The sequence below is a fragment of the Gorilla gorilla genome, chromosome 6 (assembly GCF_029281585.2).
Source record: "Gorilla gorilla gorilla isolate KB3781 chromosome 6, NHGRI_mGorGor1-v2.1_pri, whole genome shotgun sequence".
In the NCBI taxonomy this organism is placed as follows: domain Eukaryota; kingdom Metazoa; phylum Chordata; class Mammalia; order Primates; family Hominidae; genus Gorilla; species Gorilla gorilla.
The window spans coordinates 137,750,507-137,758,859 of NC_073230.2; positions in this window are offsets into that span (position 1 = coordinate 137,750,507).

Here is an 8,353-nt window from a genome sequence, read left to right on the forward strand (position 1 = left end):
ATGGAGTCAAAGGAGAACATTTTGGAGCTCTAAGATTTGACTGCCCTGCTGGATTTTGGACTTGCATGGGGCCTGTAGCCCCTTTGTTTTGGCCAGTTTCTCCCATTTGGAATGGCTATATTTACCCAATGCCTATACCTCCATTGTATCCAGGAAGTTACTAACCTGCTTTTGATTTTACAGGCTCATAGGTGGAAGGGACTTGCCTTGTCTCAGATGAGACTTTAGACTGTGGACTTTTGAGTTAATGCTGAAATGAGTTAAGACTTTGGGGGACTGTTAGAAAGGCATGATTAGTTTTGAAATGCAAGATCATGAGATTTGGGAGGGGCCAGGGGCAGAATGATACGGTTTGGCCGTGTCCCCATCCAAATCTCATCTTGAATTTCTATGTGTTGTGGGAGGGACAGGTGGGAGGTCATTGAATGATGGGCGCAAGTCTTTTCTGTACTGTTCTTGTGATAGTGAATAAGTCTCATGAGATCTGATGGTTTTAAAGAGAGGAGTTTCCCTGCTCAAGCTCTCTCTCTTTGCCTGCTGCCATCCATGTAAGATGTGACTTGCTCCTCCTTGCCATCTGCCATGATGTGAGGCTTTCCCAGCCACGTGGAACTGTAAGTCCAATTAAACCTCTTTTCTTTGTAAATTATCCAGTCTTGGGTATGTCTTTATCAGCAGCGTGAAAACAGACTAATGCACTCTGCCTCCCGGGGTTCAAGCAATTCTCATGCCTTAGCCTTCCAGGTAGCTGGGACTACAGGTGTGGACTACCACACCTGGCTAATTTTTGTATTTTTGGTAGAAACAGGGTTTCACCATGTTGGCCAGGCTGGTCTTGAACTTCTGCCTCAAGTGATCCACCTGCCTCGGCCTCCCAAAGTGCTGGGATTACAGGCATGAGCCACCACACCTGGCCTGCACTGTGAATTTATAATCCCAGTGATTAGATGTGTATATTAATGTTATTCATTTCCTTTTTACCTTATTTTATGTTTGTTTTTAATAATAATAATTTTGTAACATTTGAAGATATAAATATCCCTAAATACTTTTACAGTGATGTTAAAAATTCTTCGGATTTCAAAAACAATGAAAAAATTGATAATACATTTGGAAATTGTAGAAATATGAGAGAGTCCTAATTTTGAAAATGAGGCACTCTGATACAGGTCAGTTGTACAAGGACATTAGTACATTAGTACTTTGATACCTTCATGTTTGGCAGTTATAGTCAGGTACTTCTTTTATGAATTTAAAATTAGTAATTTATTTTATGACCAACTTCAACTTTTCAGGAGCTGTTATTGTGAAAGTCTTTTTGCTACTATGAGTTTTATCCAGTCAGAAACAGGAACCAATTGTAAACAATTACTTCTATTGCTGCAAACAATTTTTAAAAACCTGCCAAATATGCAATGCCTTGCTATTCAAAAGAAAAAAAATTCATTGGTTTAACTCCATAGTTTTTTTGTTTTTGTTTTTGTTTTTTTGAGATGGAGTCTTACTCTGTTGCCCAGGCTAGAATGCAGTGGCACCATCCTGGCTCACTGCAAACTCCACCTCCCGGCTTCAAGCGATTCTCCTGAGAGTAGCTGGGATTACAGGCCTGCGCCACCATGCCCAGCTAATTTTTGTATTTTTAGTAGAGACAGGGTTTCACCATGTTGGCCAGGCTGGTTTTGAACTCCTGACCTCAGGTGATCCACCCACCTTGGCCTCCCCAAGTGCTGGGATTATAGTAGTGAGCCACTGTGCCCCAAAAGAAAAAAAAATTTCAAAGTTCATACCTTAAAAATTATCTCCTTTATGAGATCAACACCTGTGGAAAGAAAAAAAAAAAGAAAACATTATTTCCTTCTAACTAACCTGGTAAAGTTTGGAAATACTATAAATCCTCAATATTTAAAACAGTGTAGTACCAGAGTGTGAATAGACAGATCAAAGCAATGTAAAATAAATTCTGAAATTGGCCCATTATAGTTAAGACTTTTGATTATGAGAAAGGTGGTATTGTCCTCATGAATCTCAATGAGGCTTAAACTGACCAGCCTATTTAATAGCACAGCCTTCCACCACATCCATCCCCAACATTCCTGGTCCCCCTCATCCTGTTCTTCTTTTCTTTCTATAGCACTGACCACCTCCTAATACACTATGCGATTATTTATTGTGTTTTTTTAATTGTTGGAATCCCCTCGCATAAACGTAGCCTTTTTATTTTGTTCACTGATCTATCCCAAGCATCTAGGAAAGTGCCTACCATATATAGTAGATACTTGATAAACATTTGTTAAATGAATGAATCTCAAATCAGTGGTGAAAGATGTAACATCCTATACAATAAGTGACACTGGACAATTGATAGCCATCTGGGGAAATACAGACAAACACATTGGTTCTAGACTTTATTTACATCACACACCAGGAAAAAATCTAGATGGATTAAAGACTTAAATAGAAAGATAACAACCGTAAAAGTCATTCAGGAAACCGTGGGGAAATGATTGTATAACCTTGGAATGGGGAAACTTTGTCAAAATATCATACAAAAATCCAAAAGCCATAAATGAAAATATTGATAAATTTAACTACCAAAAGAAATTCCACAAGGCAACAACACAGTAAACATATTCAAAGACAAATAAAAAACTAGGAAAAAATCACAACTCAGTCTTTCCAATATAAAAAGATTGCCTATAAAATAGATAAGAAAAAGACTAAAAGCCTAATAGAAAAATTGGCAAATGTTATGAATTAAAAATTCATAGAATAAAAACCAATGAGATAAATGAAGAGATGCCCAATTAAAATTACACTGAGATATCATTTTAAGAACTTTCAGCCTGATAAGTTCAAAAGCTTTATGACATACTGAGATGGTGGATTTATGAGAAGCACAAACTCTCAAACATTGTTGGTGGAAATTTAAATTTGTATACTTGTTATGAAGTTCATCACAGTAGTATCCATCAGCATATACACTCTTTTTTTAAAAAAAATATTTATTTGTTTTGAGACAGGGTCTCACTCTGTTGCCCAGGTTGGAGTGCAGTGGCGTGATCTTGGCTCACTGCAACCTCTGCCTCCCAGGCTCAAGTGATCCTCCCACCTCAACCTCTTGAGAAGCTGGGACCAAAGGCATGCACCACCATGCCTAACTAATTTTTTGTATTTTTTGTAGAGATGGAGTTTCACTGTGTTGCCCAGGCTGGTCTCAAACTCCTGGACTCAAGCAATCTCACCTCAGTCTCCCAAAGTGCTGGGATTATAGGCGTGAGCCACCACACCCAACTCATATACATCCTTTCACACAGCAATTCTACTTTCAAGAATTTTTTCTTGTTACCCGACAGGATTAGCTAGGTTAAGTTGAGGTAATAAACAATCTCAAAACATCAATGGCTTAAAATTACAAAGGGCTTTTAAAAATGTCTCACTAGTGCCATGGAAAGACTATCCTTAAAAAAGTATCTTAAAAAATATGTTTAAGAGAAAAGAGCAAGTTGAAAAAAAAATAGTGCCATTAGTCGTTACGTCAGTGTACATCTAAGCTGCCATCTGGTGGTGGTTTTCTTCCTCCTGAAGAACTCTTAGTGTTTCTCGTAGTTTGGGTCTACTGGAAACAATTTTTCTCAGCTTTTATTTGTCTGAAAAATTCTTTTTTTTTTTTTTTTTTTTTTGAGATGGAGTCTCACTCTGTCGCCCAGGCTGGAGTGCAGTGGCGCAATTTTGGCTCACTGCAACCTCCGCCTCCCGGGTTCAAGCGATTCTCCTGCCTCAGCCTCCTGAGTAGCTGGGATTACAGGCACGCGCCACCACACCCGGCTAATTTTTGTATTTTTAGTAGAGATGGGGTTTCATCGTGTTGGTCAGGCTGGTCTCGAACCCCTGACCTTATGATCCACCCACCTCGGCCTCCCAGAGTGCTGGGATTACAGGCATGAGCCACCGCACCCAGCTGAAAAATTCTTTAGTTCCCCTCAAATTTTTTTTTTTTTTTTTAAATTAGAGGTGGGAATCTCAATATGGTGCCCAGGCCAGGTGGGACTTGAACTTCTGGACTCAAGCAATCCTCCCACCTCAGCTTCCCAAGTAGCTGGAACTATAGGGATGCACCATGAACTACTAATTTAAAATAAACTTTCTCCTTTATTAGTATTTTTTAGTAGAGACGGGGTTTCACCATATTGGCCAGGCTGGTCTCGAACTCCTAGCCTCAAGTGATCCATCTGCATCAGCCTCCCAAAGTGCTGGGATTACAGGTGTGAGCCACCACACCCAGACATTCATCTTTATTTTTAAAGGACATTTTTACTGAATATAAAATTCTCTGAGTTGGCAGTTTTTTCTTTCAGCAATCTTAAGATGTTTATGCCTTCTGGCTTCAAGAGTTGGAGCAAGAAGATGGCTGTAGTTCTTATCTTGGTTCCTCTGGATATTTTTAAGGTTTTCTTTCTATCAGCAATTTGATTACGATGTGCCTCATAAGGATTTATTTGTGTTTATCCTGCTTGGGGTTTATTGAGCTTTGTGGACTTGTACATTTATAGTTGTCACTACAGTTGGAAATTTTTCAGCCATTATTTCTTTAAATACGTTTCTATCTCAAGAAGTACAGTTATCTCCAAATGAGCATCATCTACATGTCCACAACTCTGATCAGACCACTCTTAGAGCCAGTAATGATTATTTTAATACCTACCATACTTTGTGTATATTTACTCCTCAGTAAATATTTGTAGAGCTGCACATAGGGAATTTCTTTAACACCTTTAAAGTTTATTTATTTAAATAAGAAATACATGCCCATGGTAAATATTTCAAATAGTACAAAAATATTTCAAATGTACAAAAAAGGAGGTATTCTGTGAAAAGTAAGTCTTTGTTTCACCAAAGATACCAATCCCTGCCCCCTCCCCATCCTAAGGCCATCACTGTTAGCATTTCCTTTTTTTTCCTCCCAAAATTGTCTGTGCATGTTCAAGTATGTATGGATATATATCCTTGTGCTAGCATACTATATACACTGTTCTGCATCTTTTTAAAGTTTAATAATCTTGGCGATCATTCTATATCAGTACATATAAAGTGGGCTTTTTATGAATGGCCTAACATTACATCATACAGATGTATCATAATTTAATTAAGTGGTGCCCTGTTGGTGGATATTCAAGTTGTCTGGTCTTTTGCTATTGCAAATAATGTTGCAGTAAAGTAAAATGTAAAATAAAAGTAAATGTCTTACTTACTTAAAAACCTACTTCAAAAGTAAATGATGGACTTTAGGAGGTTAAGAATTAAAAATTAATAAACATATAAATAAATGAGGTACTCTAGCACTTGGGGTCATGCTGATGTTCTTGTCATCTAAATTTTTGGTTTATATGCTGCAAACATTGTCAAAGAAATTTCCTATTTCTTTTACAAGGAAAAGAGAAAAACATGTCAAGAATAGGGAGTACTATTATAAGAAAGCAAAAGTAACAACTTTGAAGGTTTGAATTTCTGGTGTTATAAACTTTGTATGCTAAAAAAAGATAAATGTTAGTTTCCACTTCTAATGATCAAGTCTTAGGAAGATATAAGCCAATAAGATATAAGCTGCTTCTGATGGTACAGCTTCAGGGAAACACCAGTGAGAAGCACGTGTCTCCCCTGATGAGAAGAGAAGTGCTAGGAGATTGAGCCTCAGTCACAGGCAGATGTGTGTCTTGACAGCCACGGTGTGTGTCTTGAGAGTTTAAAAGACGTGAAAGAATGATTTGACCCATTGGCTTGCTCGCTGAATAAGCACCAAGGCAAGAGAGCCTGGTAGTTGTCCTGCATAGTCTAGGAAGGACATTCTGAGAAGGATAACTAATACTTCATCCCTCTTCAACTTGATGCAACCTGAAGAGCAAGTCCTTGGGTGAAAGTTTCTTGTCCGGTACCAAAGATAGGAGATAGCAGGTAAAGGGAACAAGTTGGTACCACGGCAATGGTGTCCCAGTAAATTTTTATTTTGTTTTGTTTTGTTTGCAAGAACAGTATGGGATAAACAATAGCAAATATACAGCCTTGGTTTCCCCAAATCCTACAATCTCAGTGCAGGAAGGTCATCTTCAGCATTCAGCTCAGAATAGCCTCAAGGGACATGATGTCTACAGCTTCTGGCTTCAGAATAATGTCCTATTACTGTCAAGTGGCACCCCCCACCATTTCTTCAAAGGCTGTGATAAGTTTTGCACAGATGAGGGCAGCAGAAAGGAGGTAGTTGCTGCTAGACACCATCCTTCTCTGTATATTCCACACTGACCTTGCTCTAGGCAAAGGCCCCCACCACAAAAACAATAGGGTCACTGCTGAACACCAGCTCTTACACCTACCTCGCTGATGCCTGGAATGGAAAAAGAAGTGCCGATTTTCTTTTTCTTTCTTTCTTTCTTTTTTTTTAGACAGAGATTCACTGTGTGGCCCAGGCTGGAGTACAGTGGCACAATCTTGGCTCACTGCAACCTCCGCCTCCCGGGTTCAAATGGTTCTTTTGCCACAGCCTCCTGAGTAGCTGGGAATACAGGCGCATGCCACCACACCCAGCTAATTTTTGTATTTTTAGTAGAGACAGGGTTTCACCATATCGGCCAGACTGGTTTCAAACTCGTGACCTCGTGATCCTCCCTCCTTGGCCTCCCAAAGTACTGGGATTAAAGGTGTAAGCCACCACACCCAGCCAGAAGTGCCAATTTTCATACATCCAACTGGGAAGTGATCTGATGTTGGATTCTTTTTTCTCTCTTTCTTTCTTTTTTTTAGGTGGAGTTTTGCTCTTGTTGTCCGTGCTGGAGTGCAATAATGGTGCGATCTCAGCTCACTGCAACTTCCGCCTCCCAGGTTCAAGTGATTCTCCTACCTCAGCCTCCCGAGTAGCTGGGATTACAGATGCCTGCCACCACGCCCGGCTAATTTTTTATATTTTTAGTAGAGATGGGGTTTCACCATGTTGGTCAGGCTGGTCTCCAACTCCTGACCTCAGGTGATCCACCCGCCTCGGCCTTCCAAAGTGCTGGGATTACAGGTGTGAACCACTGCACCTAGCCCTGTTTCTCTTTTTAAATATACAATTTTAGGATCCCTTTTTTTTTTTTTTTTTTTGAGATAGGAGTCTCATTCTGTCACCCAAGCTGGAGCGCAGTGGCACAATCTCTGCTCACTGCAACCTCTGCCTTCTGGACTCAAGTGATCCTCCCACCTCAGCCTCCCAAATAGCTGGGACCACAGGGCGTGCCACCACACCCGGGTAATTTTTGTATTTTTTGTAGAGATGAGGTTTTACCATGTTGCCCAGGCTGATCTTGAACTCCTAAATTCAAACAATCCACCCACCTTGGCCTCCTAAAGTGCTGGGATTACAGGTGTGAGCCTCTGCACCTGGCCTTATAATACTCTTTATTGTAAATTTCATATGACCAGTTGATTCTTACCAAAAGCTTTTGTTGATTTTTGTCAAACGCTGATATTTCTAGCCAACCTATGATTGCAACTGACAAGCAAGTATAGTTCTGACATGAATATTGGTTGATATTTTGATTTACATTAATGAGCAAGGCAAAAGTGAAATAACAAAGTTGTGTATTGGAACTTTACTCGTTTGTCAATGACGTGGGCAACTTCTTTGCTAAATTAGGTAAGTCTTCAAATACTGAAAGGCTATTTTCTCAGATTTTTCTGTGCCCAAAATATAATAGCTACAGACACATCTTTAAGTTTAATCTGCATAATTAACATTTTCTCTATCACTTTAGTTTAGACAATCAACAGAACAATAAATCAAACCCTGATTTGTAGCACTTGCTGATTTCAAGCTAGCTAACAAGATGAAGTTCCTGAACACACCCTGGGAAGAGATATGCAGCAGCCCACCACTGTATACTGTTTCTTTTCTTTTCTTTTTTTTGAGACAGAGTCTTGCTTTGTCGCTTAGGCTGGAGTGCAGTGGCACCATCTTGGCTCATTACAACCTCCACCTCCCGGATTCAAGCGATCCCCCTGCCCCAGCCTCCCAAGTAGCTGGACTACAGGTACCCACCACCACACCCGGCTAATTTTTGTAGTTTTAGTTGAGACGGGGTTTCACCTGTTGACCAGGCTAGTCTCGAACTCCTGACCTCAGGCGATCAACCCACCTCGGCCTCCCAAAGTGCTGGGATTATATTCATGAGCCACCAAGCCCAGCCAAGTTTATATCATTTAAGTTTTAAAGGCTGGGCACAGTGGCTCACACCTGTAATCCCAGCACTTTGGGAGGCCGAGGCAGGTGGATCACCTGAGATCGGGAGTTCCAGACCAACCTGACCAACATGGAGAAACCCTGTCT